Source organism: Armigeres subalbatus, chromosome 3 (assembly GCF_024139115.2).
Source record: "Armigeres subalbatus isolate Guangzhou_Male chromosome 3, GZ_Asu_2, whole genome shotgun sequence".
Taxonomy (NCBI): domain Eukaryota; kingdom Metazoa; phylum Arthropoda; class Insecta; order Diptera; family Culicidae; genus Armigeres; species Armigeres subalbatus.
In genome coordinates, this window is record NC_085141.1 from 247,585,249 (window position 1) to 247,610,086 (window position 24,838).

Below are 24,838 nucleotides of genomic sequence, written 5' to 3' on the forward strand. Positions count from 1 at the left end.
TTTCCACTTGAAAAGTTGTACTTTTGCATTTGACCAGTTTCCGAGAGTTGACTAACGGGGTAACGAGGCGTGCCAAACATCGTAGCGACAATCGCAATTCTTCTGATACTGATTGCTTTGGTCTAGTCAAAGTATTGACATATAAATTAGAATTTGTATTAGAAGCTTGAAGTAGAATTTGTAATCACTTTCGAGTTTGCGTGTCTTGGAACACTTCAACCTTACTGGCAGTCGGCAACTTCAAATGAAACAGTTTTATGTTGTCAGCAAACTCTCACAAGTTTATACACCCAACCCACATTTTATATTTCGCAGTTGGTACTGACACTCATGGTTCTTTATGTTTTAAAACAGCAAATTAAAAACTACTCTCAACTAGCGAATGCTAGATTTATTTATAATTGTTTATAAGAACCCATCAAAATCTGCGACCTTGGCATATGTGAGTTTCCAGCTTTTAGGGCCCGTAACGGTACTCATTTAAATGCCGCTATTTCAGAGGTCCGGAAAAGACCCATCTTATGTAAAAAACGAACAGTGGGTAATGTCTGTGACTTAACCGCTAAGTGGACGTAGGACTTGACTTGACCATGCCTTTAAGAAAAATATATTTTAGTTACTAGATAAAGATTGTCGCTTCAGTTCCCTTTGTTCTGCTGTCCGGAACATGTTGGGTACCAAGCTGTCAAATCGTATGGATTTTCCTTCTTTGACATTTAGCTCCCCTATCCTCGCCAGCAAAAGATGTTCCGGACAGCGACGACAGCGACAATCTTTATCTAGTAACTAAAATATCTTTTCTTTAAGATACATAATATGTCCAAATTTCTCACATCAACTATTTTGGATAAATAATCGGCGTTGCATACCATTCCTTGGCAAAATTTTCTCATCAAACCGACACAGAAATCAAATCTACCTCGAACAAGAATCATCAAAATCAATCAAAAAATTCAGGAAGTATCTGTCTGGTCACGAAATATTAGCCTCGACAGTGGCAACCTTCCCACTGAAGGACTGCCTGAAATAAACCACAAGTTGGCTCAGCAGGGGATGTAGACTGTATCTCAGCCCTTCAACTTAAGAGCCTTCTAATCCGTGCGATAGCGACTGAAGGAGAACATTATTTTTAACTCTTAGACTCAGAGCCTTGAAAAAGGCTGTTTGCTTCGGCTAAGTGCAAAAAGTAAGAAAACGATCTTTTCAAATAACCGCGAATTTCTATTTTTTTTTGCCTTTCTCGTATACAAAGTATACGTAAAGGCTATATGTTCGCTCCAAAAACGAACTTTTTATAGGAGGCCCGGAGACCCATAGTGTTATATACCGATCGACTCAGCTCGACGAATTGGAGTGATGTCTGTGTGTGTGTGTGTGTATGTGTGTGTGTATGTGTGTGTGTGCGCAAAAAGTCTAGCTCACTTTTTGGGCACTTATTCTTAACCGATTTGCTCGCAACAAGTTGCATTCGACGTAGAATACTGTCCCATTGTTTCTAATTGAAAATTGACCCGATCGGACTATGGGCTTAGAAGTTATGGCCAAAATACTTTTTTTTCATAAAAATGCACATTAAAAAGTCTAGCTCACTTTTTGGGAACTTATTCTCAACCGATTTGCTCGCAACAAGTTGCATTCGACGCAGAATACTGTCCCATTGTTTCCTATTGAAAACTGACCCGATCGGACTATGGGCTTAGAAGTTATGACCAAAATACATTTTTTCATAAAAAAAACACATCAAAAAGTCTAGCTCACTTTTTAGGCACTTATTCTCAACCGATTTGCTCGCAATAAGTTGCATTCGACGCAGAATCCTGTCCCATTGTTTCCTATTGAAAATTGACCCGATCGGACCATGGGCTTAGAAGTTATGGCCAAAATACTTTTTTTCATAAAAATGCACATTAAAAAGTCTAGCTCACTTTTTGGGAACTTATTCTCAACCGATTTGCTCGCAACAAGTTGCAATCGACGTAGAAACCTGTCCCATTGTTTCCTATTGAAAACTGACCTGATCGGGCTATGGGATTAGAAGGTATGGCCAAAATACTTTTTTTCTTAAAATTGCACATTAAAAAGTCTAGCTCACTTTTTGGGCACTTATTCTCAACCGATTTGCTCGCAACAAGTTGCAATCGACGCAGAAACCTGTCCCATTGTTTCCTATTGAAAACTGACCTGATCGGGCTTAGAAGTTATGGCCAAAATACTTTTTGCCTTTCTCGTATACAAAGTATACGTAAAGGCTATATGTTCGCTCCAAAAACGAACTTTTTATAGGAGGCCCGGAGACCCATAGTGTTATATACCGATCGACTCAGCTCGACGAATTGGAGTGATGTCTGTGTGTGTGTATGTGTGTGTGTATGTGTGTGTGTATGTGTGTTTTTTTTTTTTTTTTTTTTTACAAGGGTTAAAGGCCATCAAAAATCTGCGCGACAGACACCTTGAGCATCCACACTATGCTCGAAGGCGAACAGGGATGGGCTCCTCCCGACCTGCTAAAAATGTGCCTCCCGGATAAACCGGGTCCCTTATCCTCCTTGCCTCGATCCCCCCGGGACCACGGGATGCTGCGACTACTTCGGGGGGGGCTGTGCTCATGCACTTCTTCTAAAATTCCGGCCCCTAGCTTAGGCTAGTTCGCCGACTGGCTTGCTGAGATCCACTGCTACGTTGACCCGATCCCTCGGCGGTCGTACCGCAAACTTCCTCACTCGAATCCTCCTGACTTCCCCCGGCGTCGAGGGTGGTCCACCAGTTCCGGTGAAGGAAACTTCCGCACTGATGGTGCCCCGACTACCGGCGGCTATCGCAGGGGACGCTTTCGCGCATTGCGCCGACTTCGTCTTCGGGTTGCAGAGGTGGTCCGACAGTTCCGGTGGTGGATAACGTCCGCACTGGCGGTGCCCTACATACCCGAAGCACTTCCTTCTTCTTTCTTCTTTCTTCAGCAGGTTGACTGATCGAGTGCCGAAGTCGGTCCGACGATTCCGGTTGGCAGAAAACTTCCGGTTCACCGGCGCCCCGACGACCCGAGGCCAACACTGCTCACTATGCTGGATTTTCCTCCGAGCCGACGCTTGTTTGCTGGTCCCTTCTCCATCTACGCTGCAGCTCTGACAATATTTGCCTCACGACTCTGCTTACTACATTCCACGTATCTTCATCGTGACACATTCGCTCTGCGATGTTGTCCACGCTTAGGGCAGGCATTCCTCTACGTGCTTCCGCAAACCTCGGACAATCGAATAACACGTGCTCTGGAGTCTCCTCTACGTTGATACACGTCGGGCAGAATGGCGATGACGCATGGCCACATCGGTGCAGATATTGGCGGAAACAACCGTGTCCGGATAGGAACTGAGTGAGGTGAAAGTTCACCTCTCCATGCTCCCTGTTCACCCACGTCGACACATTGGGGATGAGCCGGTGGGTCCACCTTCCATTGTCTGCATTGTCCCACTCCTGCTGCCACTTCACCATTGAGTCCAGTCTCATCGTCTCCCTCACATTTCTGGTACCTCTCCGTTGGTAGCACTCGATATCCTCTGCTAAGGTTATGCAGATTGGAATCATCCCTGCGATAACGCAAACTGCCTCTGACGAAATTGTTCGGTACGCACTCGCCACTCGAATGGCCATTAGACGAAAAACGCTATTCAACTTCCTGCGATTACGTTTCGTCTTGAGCGCAGCTCCCCAGGCTGGAACGCCGTACCTAAGTATTGAGGATGATACGGTCGCCAGAAGACGCCTGTAAGACGTGTGTATGTGTGTGTGTGCGCAAAAAGTCTAGCTCACTTTTTGGGCACTTATCCTCAACCGATTTGCTCGCAACAAGTTGCATTCGACGCAAAATCCTGGCCCATTATTTCCTATTGAAAACTGACCCGATCGGACTATGGGCTTAGAAGTTATGGCCAAAATACTTTTTTTAATAAAAAAGCACATTAAAAAGTCTAGCTCACTTTTGGGAACTTACTCTCAACCGATTTGCTCGCAACAAGTTGCATTCGACGCAGAATCCTGTCCCATTGTTTCCTATTGAAAACTGACCCGATCGGACTATGGGCTTAGAAGTTATGGCAAAATACATTTTTTCAAAAAAAAGCACATTAAAAAGTCTAGCTCACTTTTTGGGTACTTATTCTCAACCGAATTGCTCGCAACAAGTTGCATTCGATGCAGAATCCTGTCCCATTGTTTCCTATTGACAATTGACCCGATCGGACTATGGGCTTAGAAGTTATGGCCAAAATACTTTTTTTTTATAAAAAAGCGCATTAAAAAGTCTAACTCACTTCTTGGGCACTTATCCTCAACCGATTTGCATTCGACGCAGAATCCTGTCCCATTGTTTCTTATTGAAAATTGACCCGATCGGACTATGGGCTTAGAAGTTATGGCCAATTTTTTTTCATATAAAAGCACATTAAAAAATCAAGCTCACTATTTGGGCACTTATTCTCAACCGATTTGCTCGCAACAAGTTGCATTCGACGCAGAATCCTGTCCAATTGTTTTCTATTGAAAATTAACTCGATCGGACTATGGACTTAGAAGTTACGGCCAAATTATTTTTTTTTTTCATATAATAGCACATTAAAAAGTCTAGCTCACTTTTTGGGCACTTATTCTCAACCGATTTGCTCGCAGTTGCATTCGACGCAGAATCCTTTCACATTGTTTCTTATTGAAAATTGACCCGATCGGACTATGGGCTTAGAAATTATGGCCAAAATACTTTTTTTCATAAAAAGCACATTAATAAGTCTAGCTCACTTTTTGGGAATTTATTCTCAACAAGTTTATTTATCAACAAGTTGCATTCGACGCAGAATCCTGTCCCATTGTTTCCTATTGAAAATTGACCGGATTGTACTATGGGCTTAGAAGTTATGACCAAAATTCTTTTAGCCTTGCTTGTATACAAAGTATAGGGGAGACTGGGTAGACTTGATCCCCTTTTCTGATTTCCGATGTATCACAGCCAAAAATAAATAAACATACGCGATTTCCACACTGACTCTCTAAGAAATCTAGACCAACATTTGAAAAGGGCGTAACAGCCAAAATTTATTCCTTCTGATTCTTCGTCTACATATATAGCTATATATTCTGATTCTTCGTCTACATATATAGCTATATATGTGGACGAAGAAACAGAAGGAATAAATTTTGGCTGTTACGCCCTTTTCAAATGTTGGTCTAGAAATATAGTATTTAACCTTACTGATGTATGACAGTCCTTAAAATATTGTTGTTATTGATACATAATCGATTTTTTAGAGTGCTGTCAAAAGTCTACTTTTAAAATATTCGGGGGAAATTGATCCCTCTTCAAGAGCTTGCATTGTTAAAATTAGAAAGGTGCCCTCAGATTTTTTAAATATTTTTCCTTCAAAACATGCGCAACTTTCGAATTGCTGTGCGTATACATGAACGATTTTTGTTATTGAATTCGACAGCACATGATATTTTTAAATTTGGGGAGACTTGATCCTCTTTCTATGATATCTACCCAATAAATAATGTTTCCTGCCAACCCTTCATCAAATCTGTCAAATTTACAAAAAATCAGTAGCCAGAGAACAAATTTATATTTTTTTGAATTTTTTCGCCAAATTTTTGTTTGGGTGACTAATGGGGGATCAAATGTCCCCATATTGAGGCAATAACTTCAAATCCAAATATCCTAAAACTTTGATGGAATGTTGACATTTCCACCAGCACAAATCAATAAGCACATTTATGGCTTTGTGCTGTGAAAAAAACGAAAGCATTTGGTCATTCTTATGAAAAGTTATTCAAATTTTGCGTGGCCAATAAAAAAATCTTTAGGAAGGTCAAAACATACAAACCGCCCTGCAGAATAAATAAGGTTGTCAACCCAAAAAATAACTCACCACATAAAGGTCATTTGTCTATAGATCATACTAAAAAATACGCTAGAACAAAACTACTTTAGTTCTCGATAAAACATGGGGTGATCAAGTCTCCCCGGGGATCAAGTCTACCCACTTTACCCTACTTAAAGGCTATATGTTCGCTCCAAAAACGAACTTTTTATAGGAAGCCCGTAGAGCCTTAGTGTTATATACCGATCGACTCAGCTCGACGAATTAAAGTGATTTCTGTGTGTGTATGTGTGTGCGCAAAATAATCTCACTGATTTTTCAGGCACTTATCCTTAACCATTTCATTTCTTAGGCATTTATCCTCACACGATTTGCTCGCAACAAGTTGCATTCGACGCGGAATCTTGTCCCATTGTTTCGTATCGAAAACCGGCCCAGTCGGACTATGGGCTTCGGAGTTATGGCCAGTTTTTACAAGAAAAATTCTTTCTCTTTATTTAGGCACTTACTTTCGGCCGATTTACTCGCAACATTCGACGCAGAATCATGTCCCATTGTTTCCTATTAAAAATTGGCCGGATCGGACTATGGGCTCAGAAGTTATGGCCAAAATACTTTTTTTCGTACCAAAAGTGCGAAGAAATTACTCACTCACAAGAAACGAGAAAGGCACTATCACCGCTAGGTGGATTAATCTGGGTTTTTTTTTTTTCAATAAATTCATGTTTATTTCCAGGTATTTTTTAAAAAATGTAACATGGTAAGTGTTTGGCTAGTTGGCCCTTCAGCTTTAGTTCTATGTTTTCAAAGTTATACTCTAGTTGACGAATTTAAAAAGTTTTCTAGTTTGGCAATTTAGCCTTTAGGAGGCATTGATTTGTTTGTAAAATTTGATAACCTAACTACTATGTACACTAATATTTACAATAAAAATTTGATAACCTAAATTGGAACTAGCGCCCTAATTGGAGCCTGATCCGAATGCAAGCAACGGACCCTAAACTTTTCTTTACACTCACCAAAGCGTTCATGTAAGGTTTTTATTGCGGCCAGACGGTGGACCTCGGATGTTCTTGTCCTGGGAGGGGTGTTGAGGATCATCCTCAGGAATTTGTTTTGGACCCGTTGAAGTTTGAGGTGGTGGGTTTTAGCGCAGCTGTCCCAGACCGGCATGCCGTATTCGATCACAGGGAGGATGATTTGCTTGTAGACAGCAAGCTTATTTTTCAGCGACAATGATGACCGGCGGTTGATCAAAGGGTACAGTAGTTTCAACAAAACGTTACACTTTGTCACCGTTTTGTCAACCTGTTGCCTGAAAATAAGCTTGCTGTCGAGGGTCAAGCCAAGGTAGTCGGCCTCATTGGCCCATTCCACAGTCGTGCCATTGAGGATGATTTTAAGTCCCCAGGCGGAACATGTTTAGGGGATTTGGAGTGGGGAAAATGATGACCTGGGTCTTCGCCGCGTTGATACAGATCTTCCAGCTGGTGAGGTACTCTGTCAGGGCATCCAGGCCTCGTTGGAGTTTTGCCACTAGCGCTCTGATCACTCTACCGTTGTAGACGATGGATGTGTCATCTGCGAACAGAGACAGAATGCCGCCTTCTGGAGGTTCTGGCATGTCGGAGCTGAACAGATTGAAAAGCAGGGGCCGAGGATACTGCCCTGGGGACGCCTGCGACGATGTTGTGCGCATTGGAACTCGCTCCGCTGATTGAGACCCGAAATGTCCTTGCCGACAGGTAATTGTTGATGATTTTCACCAGGTAGCTGGGAAGATTGTAGCGTTGTAGTTTGTACACCAGGCCATCATGCCATACATTGTCAAATGCCTTCTCGACATCGAGTAAGGCCATGGCGGATGTTTTCGAGACAAATTTGTTCCGTCTGAGGACGTTGGTAACTCGGGTCAGTTGGTGTACAGTTGACCGACCGCGTCGGAAACCAAACTGTTCCTCGAGCAAGATGTTGAGATTTTCGGCAGACTCAAGTAACCGGTGATGAATAGCTTTTTCGAATAGCTTGGATAACCCTGAGAGAAGGCTGATGGGTCGATAACTTTTGGGAGAGGAAGGATCCTTCCCAGGCTTCCGGATGGGGATGACTTTCGCTGACTTCCAGGACGATGGGAATTTCTAGTGATGGTATAAGCTTTTATACCTTATCTTGAATCTTCTCTGCTTCCCAATTGGCGGGCCAATCAGCTAGTGTCTTGTATCCCGCTTCTTTGTCAGCCAAAGCGTCATCATCATCAACGCGTTCGAGAAGGGCTTCTTCTTTTTTATGCTTGTTGCTCGCTGCTGGCGTCTATTTCTTAACGGTACTTTTCGCTAGATACAGGCCAATAAGCCGGCCAAGCGAGCTTAGAATTGCAGTTCAGGTGGGAAGTACGTGTTCTTTTCTGGGACAACATTGTTAGTAGTAGAAGGAAGGAAACACCCGGACATGGGATTTCGGGTGTTAAGATTTAGAATTGGTAACATGGGGCGATCATTCAGTCACATTCGCTTTGTGTGCGGTCAGTATCAAACAATGTTTATTTACATATTTTTTTATCAATGCCAAAAAATCCAACATTTGATGAAAAATCGATTGATAGTTTATTAATGTTTGAGCTGTTATCGGTGTTTTTTGACGTAAACTACGTCTAAGGGGAAGACTCGGATACAGGGTGACAAATGAAAATTTCCAAATCCGATACCGTCACGAAATCATGTAAGATTTTGAACGTTAATAGCGCATTCATCTTTCGATGGATTTTTGAGATTTATATATCAATGGACTCGGAAGCTCTCCACCAATTTTCCAGTTATATTGAAACATTTGATTATCAACTTTAAAGTAGGGTATTGGACCATTTTGGCAGCACCTCTTTTTCCCGTTCGCAACGTGAGTCTCATTCGGCCGTCGTTCAGTGTAGTTGGTTTTTGGGCTCTTCTTTTTGTGCGGTGCTTCGCACCAGTTTAAAACAGGGCCAGAGCAGTGACCTCAGTCGGCGATATACATACAAGCGCATGTTTGTGCAAGGATAGGATGATCGATTGTTAGCAACGGCAATGAAATGTCATAATGCGATAATCTCAATGCAGATGAACAAACATGTTCAATTCAAAGATAACTTAGGAAAATGGTAAGCCATTTTATGGTAAACTGCAAATTGTTAATTATATTTTTATTATTAAATATGCGCCAAAAACAAAAGAATTCAATTTTAATTCAGGAAGTTTGAATGCACTTCAGATACTCTGTGGGTACAATCATGCGGGCACAGACAAACAGACGTAACAGCTTGAACATTTTTCTGAAAAATCCATAGCTCAACTTCTCTACCACCATCTTGCGAGCTTGTTACACGATACAACGTTTCGTAAGACATTGTCACCAGAAGGCGCTGGAGTGAAATGTCAAAGTCGAAGGATTACGATGCTAGCGCCTCTAGTTTTGAAACGCGCAATCAATCAAATTCAAATTGGTCGTTGAAGTGATGGTCGATGGTAATTTCTCTAGTGTTACGTCTGTTTGTCTGTGATGCGGGGCTTATTGTATACGGCTATAGCTTCGGAACGCATACTTTATTGAAACGGGCTATAGGTTACAATAGAACTATTACTTTCTAGCTCCCGGATCTAAGATTCTTGCAATCATATTAATAATATGGTTGCACGAATATGTTATCCATAATGCCACTGCCAGATAGTGGAAGTTAGATTGTAATAAAATAGCACAAATACCATATTCCCGTCCGCAGCGTTTACTACTCTGGCGCATCTCAACGGAATGGTTTGGTTTTTGGTAACTTTCTGACTCAAATCCCAAATATGACTCATATTCCAAACACTGACGTTTTAGCGCCCTAAAACTAAAACTGTCATTGATTTTCCGCACTGAGGATCAAGATAACAAACGAATTCAAACTCCTGTGGAGAAAATTACACGAATAAAGTTAAAATGGGCATTTAAAAGCTAAAGTTCGGAATATGAGTCTTGTTCGGAATTTGAGTCAAAACGGTACATGGCTAGTATTTGTTGATTTCTAGTTGGCGCAACCGGGTTTTATCGACTCGCGTTTCTTTGTCGGATTCAACAATACGACTACTTATCCCTTCTCTGCCAACTATTCCTCGTCACTCCAAATAACAGAAGGCGGAAATTCTGCCAAAGGTCCAAGGCTCGTATTCTTCCACCAGTGATGACTCGATGCTCTGACTACCATTGGACAGAGGCACCTGTTTGTCCGTAGCCAGAGCAGAGATTCTTTGCAAGGTCCAGGGCCGATGCGTATCGTCTCGCATCTGTCGTAAAATCGCTAAATCGTGGTACACGCATTCACCAGTATACACCCCCAGCAACAAACATATTGCACATCGATCACAGTAACTTATATATGCCCAAATTCTCTCACAATATGGTTACTGCAACAAGATTGGCTCAACGTGTGCTGCTTGTGATATCATAACCATGTAACGCTAGTGAGTTATTTTTATTTCAGAATAGTATTATTTAATAATCATACTCCACTATTTCCACCTATATATTACTACAAATAAACTAGAATAGTGGTCGAAAATTTGGAATGAAACTGAATCCCTACTAATTTTACTCTAAGTCGAATGCAACAGTTGGAATTGGGAAAAGCATTATTACCACTTGGGATTTTAAAGTTAAAATTTTAAGTTATCGTACCGTCGTCGGTGAGACAATGGGTCAAATGGGGATGAGAATGGGTCATTGTTTCAACTACATAGAATGCTTGTAAAATAGATTTAATGTATCTGAGAACAATAAAACTGAATTATAAGTGACCTTTTTGAACGATTTTGTTATCCGACCTTCAGACTGTCGGTGAGGGCTCGGACGTCACCCCTGACTACGGTATTCAACATTTTTTTATATTTTAAGTTATGGTAATTTTGTTCTAAATCAGTGACATAAGTAATCGAATGAATCATCTTAAAATATGACTACATTCCTCAATGTACCAAACTGTTCTACGTAGTTTACGTTGGGCGGTCGTGTCTTGTACATAACCCTTCAGATTTTTTTATCCAAATAAGATTATGTGAGAGATTTGGACATCTTATGAATCTTTAAAGGCATGGTCAAGCGAAGACCTTCGTCCACTTCGCGGTTAAATCAGAAAAATTATCCACTGTTAGTTTTGACGCTATTTATGAAAATCACGCATAAAATTTTATCTCTAGAATATTGGATTTGGCACCCAAGTACAATTTCTATCCCGAAGGGTATTGAAAGCATTAATATTGATCTCTATTATTGGCTCTCTGAAGAACCGTTTGTTTTTTGGACATACATGCTGCATCATGTGGCTTTTCTTCAGCCTGTCTCGGCTCAGCACCGATGCCGGCCGGTCTCGGCTCGACTCTGCTGCTGCTGCCGGTATCTGCTCAGCATTGCTGATTTGTCGGGTCTGTAGGGTGGACTGCTGATGTACTGGCTAGGTTTCGGCTGATGATGGTCGCTTCCAGAGATGCATCCTGAACAGAACATGAGCCAAGAGCGTGCCTTGGTGTTCAAATTTTTGAACTCTGAACACAGTTCAATGTGCACTGGGTTGGTACGCAAGCAAAACGATCATAATAACTAAGATTCCTTAGATTTGGAACTATGCAAAAACATACGAGCATGCTTGTTTTCTATCCATTAGATGCCCACGTGTTCCATTACTAGCCGAAAAATGAGTAGCATGCCGTCGCTTGAGTTTGTTTTCCTAGGATACAAGTTGTTAAGTTCGGTCAGTGCTCTTGAACAGTGTGCAGTGTTCAGAACGTTTTGAACACGAACACGCGTTCTCGTGTTCAGATGCATCTCTGGTCGCTTCGATGGTGTCGAGCCGAAAAAGCGGTCGGTGCAGACTTCATTCCCTACTAAAAGATGTGAGTGCTGTTCAATCGATGATGCGGTTGCTTCGCTTGTCCCGGTCAGAATGAAAGGAAAAAATCGCGTTGCGCTATTTTATGGCTTCTTGGCAGACCCAGCGGCTGCTCATTCGCTGGTGTCTACTCTACACCAATCAGAACGTGGTAATGGAATGATGCAATAATTATGCGGTACCCATATTTATAGGTTCCCTTGATCTCAATGTTTTTCATTGAAAACAGTTTCATGCCTATTGAAAGAAGTTTTTCGGGTCTTATCAAGCATGGACATGGAAGGCATACTTGAAATCTGTCGATTGAGGGGCTTGCCGCAGAAATTCGTCCACTGAGACGAACGCTATTAACGTTTAAAATCTTTCAACACAGCGTAACGCGGTCGATTTGAATATTTTGAAATGACAACCGGTATAGTAAAGAAAGACGTAAGTCCTACGTCAAAAATCCGAGGAATCGATTGGTGATATTTCCACTGCAGACAAACTATTGGAAGGTGCCCATTAGGGTGGCTCAAAAAACACTTTTTCAATTTTTTGATAGGCCGCCCTCTTATTCGGTTCTATTTGATGCCCTGATGCTCTGGACAAAATTTCAGCCAAATCGGTCAACGTTTGGGCAGTGCTAAACTCGTTGGAAGTTTATATGAAAAAATGTATGCAGAAACATCCAAAAACAGTGATTTGCAGTTGGACGGCACAATTTACGATCAAGAACTATGATACTCATTCAGTTCTTGTAAAATAAAATACAGAATGTTATGTTGAAAACCGCGAGAAGATTAGAGTTTATTACGCAAAGATATTAGCATTTTACTGGAGTGTTGTAGGGGTGAATTTATTTCTTTTCAATGGTAAAAGAAACGAAATTCGCTCAAACCCCACTGCAGAGAAATGCTAATAACTTAGCCGGGCAAACTCGAATCTTCTCGCGGTTTTCTGCATAACATTCTGTATCAAATTCTCCAAGATCTGAATGAGTATCATAGTTCATCGTAAGTTGTGTAGTCCAGCTGCAATTTACTGTTTTTGGAAGTTTCTGCATACATTTTTCCATATAAACTACCAATGAGTTTAGCACCGCCCAAACGTTAACCGATTTGACTGAAATTTTGTCCAGAGCATCAGGACATCAAATAGAACCGAATAAGAGGGCGGTCCATCAAAAAAATTGAACAAAGATTTTCCCATACTAATTTGAGCCACCCTAGTGCCCATTTTGCCCGACTTTCACCAAAATACATCATAAATTCAGGACACCAGTTCAACCGACTGACAGATCCAGGTAAAGCTCACTGTAGTATATGTCCACCCGAATCTATCCAAGATACTGCATCTGCCCTCAATTGAATGAACACGTTCCAGAACGACTCCTCGCTGCTCGAAACAACTGTTTCCGACACATCTTCGGCTCCGGTTCGCCTGCGTACGCTTTCCGACGAAGGACACTTCACCTCACTGGACTCTCCAAGCCTACTGGATTTAGGACACCAGATCAATCAACTAGCTGGTCCAGATAACTCTTTCGTCTGCCGGCCGATTGAACTGACTAGCACACACGAACCTAACGTGGAAGCTGAGTCAGCGTTGGATTTGTCTTCTGTCAGCCTACCAAACAAACTGGTGGGTCCAGGTATTGCTTTGAATAGTATATGTCCTTCCGAAGCAACATCAGATACCGCATCTGCCCTAAGTGGATATGAATCATTTCAGACACGCACACAAGAACCATGTGGGGTGATTCAGCCTGCGTCTGAACAACTTCGTGAGCCCCAGCCTGAACTGATGACTTCAGAAGACAATACTGTTTACTATCAAAACATCAGAGGACTACGCAGTAATGTTGATAATTTTTTTCTGGCTGCTTCGGAATCTAATTATGACGTTATCGTCATCACTGAAACGTGGCTCAATGATCAGATTTACTCGACACAGCTTTTTGGCGATCGTTTTACCGTCTACCGTCGTGATCGAAGCCCTGCAACTTCGATTAGAAAAAGGAGTGGTGGTGTTTGATCGCCGTTAATAATCGGCTGAGCTCAGCTTTACCCTCAGTACAAATCGACAATTCCCTTGAGCATTTATGGGTGAACATTTTCATCGGCGGTAATGTGAAATCAATCGGTGTTGCCTACTTATCACCAGAGATTTCTAACGACGTATCCTCCATTGAGAAACATGTCGAATCTGCCACGAGCATAGCTAACTCCCTGAAGTCTGGTGATAGCCATATTTTCTTAGGGGACTTTAACCAGAAGGACATCCACTGGGTACACACAAATTGAACGGGTTACAGTCGTCAAAGACCTTGGAGTACTTCTGGATAGTAATCTGTCTTTCCGTGATCACTACTCGAGCATTATTGCTAAAGCAAACAGGAATCTGGGATTTATTATGCGATCAACTCGTGAATTTTCTGAACCTTTTTGCTTACGATCGCTTTACTATTCGCTCGTTCGTTCCACGCTCGAAACTGCAAGTGTGGTTTGGTGCCCATATGCTGATATCTGGATAAGGCGAATTGAAGCCATTCAAGCAAAGTTCACAAGATATGCTTTAAGATTACTACCGTGGAATGACATTGCAAATATGCCCTCGTATGAAACGCGTTGCAGTCTCCTTGCTATGGAATCATTACGAGATCGACGAGCGTCCAGTAGAGCACTTTTTGCTGGGAAACTATTGTTAGCTGTGGTTGATGCTCCGTATATACTGGAAAAACTGAACTTTGACGCTCCATCAGTTACTATACGATCGAGAGATCCATTGCGAACTGATTTTCGGAGAACATACTATGGACTCAACGAATCCATCACTGCGATAACCAGATATGTAATTCAACAAAGTTTACTGACTATTTGACTACAACATCTCTGCATCTGTTTTCAAGAACCGTTTTAAATAGCTGCATCTTCAACTTGACTCAATCCACGTCTGAAACAGCAACAGTAAGGTGAGTTTCTGTCCATCACTTTTCAATTATCAGAGTTTTGCTACTTGGTCTATTATTTTTTTTACGCGGTGGACTGGAAACAAGCGACGAGTGACTACAATAATCTTACCTTACGGACTGGATACCTGAATACTTGACCACACTTTAATTTTAAGAAACAACATTTTTACTATGTTTATGGTTGTTTTGATTTTATGTTTGTTGCATCTATGTAAGTAAGCGAGACTTTTTTGTATTATATATGTTAAATGTTATTGGAAAAGATATGTGGTTTTTATGCCCTCTTGAGTACGTCATCAGTGACATGTTCAAAAGGACTTTTCCACATCTACGCCCTCATTAAGATCACTATCAGATGAGGTTTGAACAACAAATAAACAAACAATTAAAAGCGAATTAATCAACGGAAAATCTTATTTGCCGCTCCCGGAGAGGACTCAAATATTACTCAAGTGATGATAGAATATTGGTGAAATGGATTGCATTGAGTTTTGTATGCTACAAATACTGCTACAAATCTATCCAATATATCTACATGCAGACAGCATATTCTTATTATTTCGTGATTGGAGATTTACGGAAGGGTTCATTTTGTCCGATTTTACCCAAAATACTTAACATAACTCAAAATCAGACAATTTTGCCCGATTCTCCTCTAAACTCATGATTTAATTGAAACAAAAAAAGTTGTTGGAAAGTAATTTCTCACATTTAAAATGATCTTTGCTGGTAAAAGTCTTTCCGAGATATGATTAGAATATGTCTGTTTGCATTACGGAATTCAAGATGGTCGACTTCCGGTATGTTGAAATGACCGGAAACCAATACAATATGCGTATTGCCTGCCGAAATGGGCTCGATGAGTAGAAGATGTTTGGCACCATTTTGGAATACAAGATAACCGGATTCCGGTTTAATAAAACGAACGGAAACCTTTTCAATATCATCGGAAACCATTCCAAGAATTCCTCCGGGAGTTCCTCCAGAAGCTCCTCAAAGGATTTAATCCGGAAGTTCCTCAAAGGTGAAGTTCGACAAGTGGTTAACCTATGGTCAAACTAAGACCTCGGAGTGAAGCGCATTGTGACTAGGGACGGAAGTAGCGAAAGAGAAGCAAGTGCTTCGCAGAAGGTTCAGAATGTTTTCTGGAACCACAGGCGGTCTACGGTTTTGTTGGGCAAAGTGATCACTGTTTGGATGTCAGCCAAAGCCTCGTCGACGCGACGCCATGTTTTCAACGCATTTCCACCCGGTGTCACGAACGGCAGCCTGATTCCGGAACCGTCTTCTGTAGTGGAGGTTCCAATCGTCCTTCGAATCACGGACGAAACCAAGTTCTTCGAATCCTCGTCCTCGTCCAAAGCTCCTCTGGCAAACTAAAAAGCACCCGGAACACCATCAACGAAACAAACAATGCGCAAGTACCCTTACCAAGAATGTGGCGTCACAAATAAATATTGTATATAGTAATTAAGAAAAACCTCTGTGGTGCTTATTTAGGAATCAGCCCTAAACATTGTTGTTTCCACAAGGGAAGGGTTCTTCTTCTTCTTCTTCTTATTGGCATTACATCCCCACACTGGGACAGAGCCGCCTCGCAGCTTAGTGTTCATTAAGCACTTCCACAGTTATTAACTGCGAGGTTTCTAAGCCAGGTTACCATTTTTGCATTCGTATATCATGAGGCTTTTATGCCCAGGGAAGTCGAGACAATTTCCAATCCGAAAATTGCCTAGACCGGCACCGGGAATCGAACCCAGCCACCCTCAGCATGGTCTTGCTTTGTAGCCGCGCGTCTTACCGCACGGCTAAGGAGGGCCCACAAAGGAAGGGTCATCTGCCCAAAACCCTTTTGGTCTTTTGGCCGAATGCCACTAGGCCGAAAGTTGTTTGGCCGAATATACCATTTGGCAGAACAGACCATTAGGTCGAATGGGTCATTTGGCCAAAAGGGTCGTTTGGCCGAAAGGGTCATTTGGCCGAAAGGGTCATTTGGCCAAAAGGATCGTTTGGTCGAAAAAGTCGTTTGACCGAAAGAGTCATTAGGCCGAAATGGTCATTTGGTCGAAAGGGTAATTTGGCCGAAGGGTCTTAAGGCCGAAAGGGTCATTTGGCCGAATAGAACAGTGAGACGTCTCACCCCAGCCAACACAAAATCGCATATGTTAGCGAATAAGTGTATAAGGTGGAGGCGATATAGGCGCATTCTTCCATTTGACTGCATGCAAAATGTACGTATATGGCCTCCACCTTATACTCTTATCCGCTATGATATACGATCTTGTGTTTGCTGGGACTTTTCACTCCTCATTTCTCACTTCTCGCTGTCAAAGGTGAGAAGCGCCAACTTCTCACTTTTAACAGTGAGAAAAAAGAAATGAGGAGTGTAAAAAGAGAGTAGTGTGAAGTGGGTAGTGAGACGTCTCACTACTCATTTCGCGCTTCTCACTTTTAACAGTGGGAAGAGAAAATTGAAGTAAGAAGTGAGACGCCTCTCTTCTCATTCCTAATTTCTCACTATTCAAATGACCTGTTCGGTCAAATAACCTATTCGGCCAAATGTCCTATTCGGCCAATTGACTCTTTCGGTCAAACGACTCTTTCGGCCAGACGACCCTTTCGGCCAAATGACCCGTTCAGCCAAATGATTCTTTCGGCCTAATGACCCTTTCGGCCAAATGACCCTTTCGGTCAAATTACCATTTCGGTCAAATGACCCTTTCAGCCCAATGATCCTTTCGGCCTAATGACCCTTTCGGACAGATGACCCCTTCGGTCAAACGACACTTTCGGCCAAATGATCCGTTCGGCCAAATGACCCTTTCGGCCAAATGTTTTTTGGCCTAATGGTTTGTTCGAAATCAAATGGCTTTCGGCCGAATGGGTTTCGGCCAAACGACTTTTCCCCCTTGGATTAGAAGGTTCCTTATCTCGATATCTCTCTATCTCGATGGGTTCTCGGAAGCCTCCTTTAAAGAGGCTCGGAAGCCTCCTTTCAAGAGGCTCGGAAGCCTCCTTTCAAGAGGCTCGGAAGCCTCCTTTCAAGAGGCTCGGAAGCCTCCTTTCAAGAGGCTCGGAAGCCTCCTTTCAAGAGGCTCGGAAGCCTCCTTTCAAGAGGCTCGGAATCCTCCTTTCAAGAGGCTCGGAAGCCTCCTTTCAAGAGGCTCGGAAGCCTCCTTTCAAGAGGCTCGGAAGCCTCCTTTCAAGAGGCTCGGAAGCCTCCTTTCAAGAGGCTCGGAAGCCTCCTTTCAAGAGGCTCGGAAGCCTCCTTTCAAGAGGCTCGGAAGCCTCCTTTCAAGAGGCTCAGAGCCTCCTTTCAAGAGGCTCAGGAAGCCTCCTTTCAAGAGGCTCAGAAGCCTCCTTTCAAGAGGCTCAGGAAGCCTCCTTTCAAGAGGCTCAGAGCCTCCTTTCAAGAGGCTCAGAAGCCTCCTTTCAAGAGGCTCAGGAAGCCTCCTTTCAAGAGGCTCAGAAGCCTCCTTTCAAGAGCTCAGAAGCCTCCTTTCAAGAGGCTCAGGAAGCCTCCTTTCAAGAGGCTCAGGCCTCCTTTCAAGAGCTCAGGAAGCCTCCTTTCAAGAGCTCAGAAGCCTCCTTTCAAGAGGCTCAGGAAGCCTCCTTTCAAGAGGCTCAGAAGCCTCCTTTCAAGAGGCTCCAGCCTCCTTTCAAGAGGCTCAGAAGCCTCCTTTCAAGAGGCTCAGAGCCTCCTTTCAAGAGGCTCAGAAGCCTCCTTTCAAGAGGCTCAGAAGCCTCCTTTCAAGAGGCTCCAGCCTCCTTTCAAGAGGCTCAGAGCCTCCTTTCAAGAGGCTCAGAAGCCTCCTTTCAAGAGGCTCAGAGCCTCCTTTCAAGAGGCTCAGAAGCCTCCTTTCAAGAGGCTCAGAAGCCTCCTTTCAAGAGGCTCAGAGCCTCCTTTCAAGAGGCTCAGAGCCTCCTTTCAAGAGGCTCAGAAGCCTCCTTTCAAGAGGCTCAGAAGCCTCCTTTCAAGAGACTCAGAAGCCTCTTTTCAAGAGGCTCAGAAGCCTCCTTTCAAGAGGCTCAGGCCTCCTTCAAGAGGCTCAGGAAGCCTCCTTTCAAGAGGCTCAGAGCCTCCTTTCAAGAGGCTCAGGCCTCCTTTCAAGAGGCTCAGAGCCTCCTTTCAAGAGGCTCAGAAGCCTCCTTTCAAGAGGCTCAGAGCCTCCTTTCAAGAGGCTCAGAAGCCTCCTTTCAAGAGGCTCAGGAAGCCTCCTTTCAAGAGGCTCAGAAGCCTCCTTTCAAGAGGCTCAGAAGCCTCCTGTCAAGAGGCTCAAAGCCTCCTTTCAAGAGGCTCGGAAGCCTCCTTTCAAGAGGCTCGGAAGCCTCCTTTCAAGAGGCTCGGAAGCCTCCTTTCAAGAGGCTCGGAAGCCTCCTTTCAAGAGGCTCGGAAGCCTCCTTTCAAGAGGCTCGGAAGCCTCCTTTCCCGAGTAGACGAAAATAGCTCAATAACATCAAATGTTGATAAGATAGCAAAATGAGATATGGACATGATTGATATAAGAGATAAAAGATCAGACAACAATATCAATATTTTGCACTAAAATATCATGAGGATATCAAGATATGTTATTTGTAATAAGTGATCGATATCAAGTGCCATTAGTTTGTTCTTATCCATAGCATATCTTGATATTTAAATGATATTTCGGTGCAAATTTTTGATATTGTTGCCTGTTCTTTTATCTCTTATATCAATCAAGTCCACATCATGTTTTGTTATTCTGTTCATGGCTTCTGCCCGGGTTCAAGAGGCTCAGAAGCCTTCTTTCAAGAGGCTCAGAAGCCTCCTTTCAAGAGGCTCGGAAGCCTCCTTTCAAGAGGCTCGGAAGCCTCCTTTCAAGAGGCTCGGAAGCCTCCTTTCAAGAGGCTCGGAAGCCTCCTTTCAAGAGGCTCGGAAGCCTCCTTTCAAGAGGCTCGGACGCCTCCTTTCAAGAGGCTCGGACGCCTCCTTTCAAGAGGCTCGGAAGCCTCCTTTCAAGAGGCTCGGACGCCTCCTTTCAAGAGGCTCGGAAGCCTCCTTTCAAGAGGCTCGGAAGCCTCCTTTCAAGAGGCTCGGAAGCCTCCTTTCAAGAGGCTCGGAAGCCTCCTTTCAAAAGACACAGAAGCCTCCTTTCAAGAGCTCAGAGCCTCCTTTCAAGAGGCTCAGGCCTCCTTTCAAGAGGCTCAGAGCCTCCTTTCAAGAGGCTCCAGGCCTCCTTTCAAGAGGCTCAGGAAGCCTCCTTTCAAGAGGCTCAGAGCCTCCTTTCAAGAGGCTCAGAGCCTCCTTTCAAGAGGCTCAGAAGCCTCCTTTCAAGAGGCTCAGAAGCCTCCTTTCAAGAGGCTCAGAAGCCTCCTTTCAAGAGGCTCAGAAGCCTCCTTTCAAGAGGCTCAGAAGCCTCCTTTCAAGAGGCTCAGAAGCCTCCTTTCAAGAGGCTCAGAAGCCTCCTTTCAAGAGGCTCAGAAGCCTCCTTTCAAGAGGCTCAGAAGCCTCCTTTCAAGAGGCTCAGAAGCCTCCTTTCAAGAGGCTCAAGCCTCCTTTCAAGAGGCTCAGAAGCCTCCTTTCAAGAGGCTCAGAAGCCTCCTTTCAAGAGGCTCAGAAGCCTCCTTTCAAGAGGCTCAGAAGCCTCCTTTCAAGAGGCTCAGAGCCTCCTTTCAAGAGGCTCAGAAGCCTCCTTTCAAGAGGCTCAGAAGCCTCCTTTCAAGAGGCTCAGAAGCCTCCTTTCAAGAGGCTCGGAAGCCTCCTTTCAAGAGGCTCGGAAGCCTCCTTTCAAGAGGCTCGGAAGCCTCCTTTCAAGAGGCTCGGAAGCCTCCTTTCAAGAGGCTCGGAAGCCTTCTTTCAAGAGGCTCAGAAGCCTTCTTTCAAGAGGCTCGGAAGCCTTCTTTCAAGAGGCTCGGAAGCCTCCTTTCAAGAGGCTCGGAAGCCTCCTTCGAAGAGGCTCGGAAGCCTCCTTCGAAGAGGCTCGGAAGCCTCCTTCGAAGAGGCTCGGAAGCCTCCTTCGAAGAGGCTCGGAAGCCTCCTTTCAAGAGGCTCGGAAGCCTCCTTTCAAGAGGCTTGGAAGCCTCCTTTCAAGAGGCTTGGAAGCCTCCTTTCAAGAGGCTTGGAAGCCTCCTTTCAAGAGGCTCGGACGCCTCCTTTCAAGAGGCTCGGACGCCTCCTTTCAAGAGGCTCAGACGCCTCCTTTCAAGAGGCTCAGAAGCCTCCTTTCAAGAGGCTCAGAAGCCTCCTTTCAAGAGGCTCAGAAGCCTCCTTTCAAGAGGCTCAGAAGCCTCCTTTCAAGAGGCTCAGAAGCCTCCTTTCAAGAGGCTCAGAAGCCTCCTTTCAAGAGGCTCAGGCCTCCTTTCCAAGAGCTCCAGAAGCCTCCTTTCAAGAGGCTCAGAAGCCTCCTTTCCAAGAGGCTCAGAAGCCTCCTTTCAAGAGGCTCAGAAGCCTCCTTTCAAGAGGCTCAGAAGCCTCCTTTCAAGAGGCTCAGGCCTCCTTTCAAGAGGCTCAGAAGCCTCCTTTCAAGAGGCTCAGAAGCCTCCTTTCAAGAGCTCAAGCCTCCTTTCAAGAGGCTCGAAAGCCTCCTTTCAAGAGGCTCAGAAGCCTCCTTTCAAGAGGCTCAGAAGCCTCCTTTCAAGAGGCTCAGAGCCTCCTTTCAAGAGGCTCAGAAGCCTCCTTTCAAGAGGCTCAGGCCTCCTTTCAAGAGGCTCAGGAAGCCTCCTTTCAAGAGGCTCAGAGCCTCCTTTCAAGAGGCTCAGGAAGCCTCCTTTCAAGAGGCTCAGAAGCCTCCTTTCAAGAGGCTCAGAAGCCTCCTTTCAAGAGGCTCAGAGCCTCCTTTCAAGAGGCTCAGAAGCCTCCTTTCAAGAGGCTCAGAAGCCTCCTTTCAAGAGCTCAGAAGCCTCCTTTCAAGAGGCTCAGAAGCCTCCTTTCAAGAGGCTCAAGCCTCCTTTCAAGAGCTCAGAAGCCTCCTTTCAAGAGGCTCAAGCCTCCTTTCAAGAGGCTCAGAAGCCTCCTTTCAAGAGGCTCAGGCCTCCTTTCAAGAGGCTCAGAAGCCTCCTTTCAAGAGGCTCAGAGCCTCCTTTCAGAGGCTCAGAAGCCTCCTTTCAAGAGGCTCCAGCCTCCTTTCAAGAGGCTCGGAAGCCTCCTTTCAAGAGGCTCAGAGCCTCCTTTCAAGAGGCTCGGAAGCCTCCTTTCAAGAGGCTCAGAAGCCTCCTTTCAAGAGGCTCAGAAGCCTCCTTTCAAGAGGCTCAGAGCCTCCTTTCAAGAGGCTCAGAGCCTCCTTTCAAGAGGCTCAGAAGCCTCCTTTCAAGAGGCTCAGAAGCCTCCTTTCAAGAGGCTCAGAGCCTCCTTTCAAGAGCTCAAGCCTCCTTTCAAGAGGCTCAGGAAGCCTCCTTTCAAGAGGCTCAGAAGCCTCCTTTCAAGAGGCTCAGAAGCCTCCTTTCAAGAGGCTCAGAAGCCTCCTTTCAAGAGGCTCAGAAGCCTCCTTTCAAGCTCAGGCCTCCTTTCAAGAGGCTCAGGAAGCCTCCTTTCAAGAGGCTCAGGAAGCCTCCTTTCAAGAGGCTCAGAAGCCTCCTTTCAAGAGGCTCGGAAGCCTCCTTTCAAGAGGCTCAGAGCCTCCTTTCAAGAGGCTCAGGAAGCCTCCTTTCAAGAGGCTCAGAGCCTCCTTTCAAGAGGCTCAGAGCCTCCTTTCAAGAGGCTCAGAGCCTCCTTTCAAGAGGCTCAGAAGCCTCCTTTCAAGAGGCTCAGGAAGCCTCCTTTCAAGAGGCTCAGAAGCCTCCTTTCAAGAGGCTCAGAGTCTCCTTTCAAGAGGCTCAGAGCCTCCTTTCAAGAGGCTCAGGCCTCCTTTCAAGAGGCTCAGAAGCCTCCTTTCAAGAGGCTCAGAAGCCTCCTTTCAAGAGCTCGGAAGCCTCCTTTCAAGAGGCTCAGAGCCTCCTTTCAAGAGGCTCAGAGCCTCTTTTCAAGAGGCTCAGGCTTCCTTTCAAGAGGCTCAGAAGCCTCCTTTCAAGAGGCTCAGAAGCCTCCTTTCAAGAGGCTCAGAGCCTCCTTTCAAGAGGCTCAGAAGCCTCCTTTCAAGAGGCTCAGAGCCTCCTTTCAAGAGGCTCAGAAGCCTCCTTTCAAGAGGCTCAGAGCCTCCTTTCAAGAGCTCAGAAGCCTCCTTTCAAGAGGCTCAGGAAGCCTCCTTTCAAGAGGCTCAGAGCCTCCTTTCAAGAGGCTCAGAGCCTCCTTTCAAGAGGCTCAGAAGCCTCCTTTCAAGAGGCTCAGAAGCCTCCTTTCAAGAGGCTCAAGCCTCCTTTCAAGAGGCTCAGAGCCTCCTTTCAAGAGGCTCAGAAGCCTCCTTTCAAGAGGCTCAGAAGCCTCCTTTCAAGAGGCTCAGAAGCCTCCTTTCAAGAGGCTCAGAAGCCTCCTTTCAAGAGGCTCAGAAGCCTCCTTTCAAGAAGCTCAGAAGCCTCCTTTCAAGAGGCTCAGAAACCTCCTTTCAAAAAGCTCAGAAGCCTCATTTTAATAGTCTCAAAAGCCTCCTTTCAAGAGGTTCAGAAGCCTCCTTTCAAGAGGCCCAGAAGCCTTCTTTCAAGAGGCCCAGGAAGCCTCCTTTCCAAGAGGCTCAGAGCCTCCTTTCAAGAGCTCAGAAGCCTCCTTTCAAGAGGCTCAGAAGCCTCCTTTCAAGAGGCTCAGGAAGCCTCCTTTCAAGAGCTCAGAAGCCTCCTTTCAAGAGGCTCAGGAAGCCTCCTTTCAAGAGGCTCAGAAGCCTCATTTCAAGAGGCTCAGAAGCCTCTTTTCAAGAGGCTCAGGAGCTTTCTTTCAAGAGGCTCAGAAGCCGCCTTGCAAGAGGCTCAGAAGCCTCCTTTCAAGAGGCTCAGAAGCCTCCTTTCAAGAGGCTCAGAAGCCTCCTTTCAAGAGGCTCAGAAGCCTCCTTTCAAGAAGCTCGGAAGCCTCCTTTCAATAGGCTCAGAAGGCTCCTTTCAAGAGGCTCAGAAGCCTCCTTCCAAGAGGCTCAGAAGCCTCTTTTCAAGAGACTCAAGCCTCCTTTCAAGAGGCTCAGGCCTCCTTTCAAGAGGCTCAGAGCCTCCTTTCAAGAGGCTCAGAAGCCTCCTTTCAAGAGGCTCAGGAAGCCTCCTTTCAAGAGGCTCAGAGCCTCCTTTCAAGAGGCTCAGAAGCCTCCTTTCAAGAGGCTCAGAAGCCTCCTTTCAAGAGGCTCAGAAGCCTCCTTTCAAGAGGCTCAGGAAGCCTCCTTTCAAGAGGCTCAGAGCCTCCTTTCAAGAGGCTCAGAAGCCTCCTTTCAAGAGGCTCAGAGCCTCCTTTCAAGAGGCTCAGAAGCCTCCTTTCAAGAGGCTCAGAAGCCTCCTTTCAAGAGGCTCAAGCCTCCTTTCAAGAGGCTCAGGAAGCCTCCTTTCAAGAGCTCAGAGCCTCCTTTCAAGAGGCTCAGAAGCCTCCTTTCAAGAGGCTCAGAAGCCTCCTTTCAAGAGGCTCAGAGCCTCCTTTCAAGAGCTCAGAAGCCTCCTTTCAAGAGGCTCAGAAGCCTCCTTTCAAGAGCTCAGAAGCCTCCTTTCAAGAGGCTCAGAAGCCTCCTTTCAAGAGGCTCGGAAGCCTCCTTTCAAGAGGCTCGGAAGCCTCCTTTCAAGAGGCTCGGAAGCCTCCTTTCAAGAGGCTCGGAAGCCTCCTTTCAAGAGGCTCGGAAGCCTTCTTTCGAGAAGCTCAGTAGCCTCCTTCTATCGGCTCAGACCCTCCAAACGGTTCAAAGGCATTCTTTCATGAGGCTTTGCAAAGTCTTGTAAGAAGCTTGATGTATGAACTTAATTTAAATTGAAAACTTTCACAGAATAAAATTAAATAACGCCTATTTTCGCGAGAAAAAATAGGGGGTACCATAATTTAAGGCAAAAGTACTAAGGGGTATCTCCCAAGGAAAAGGTTGAGAACCGCTGCTTTAGAAGATCGTTCGGAAATTCCGGAATTACGATAGCTGAGGGAATGAGAACAGTCTGACGGCGACGCATGAATCACGAGTTGTACCAGGTGTATTAAGGGCTGGATATTGTTAAGCTATTATAATATAACTCCTTTGTACGGTTCCTTAGCATCATAAGTGAGTTAAGAAACTCCCAGGGTCGTATCATGCGATTTACTCAATCAGCTATAGAAAACTCTCCAGCAAAACAAACAGC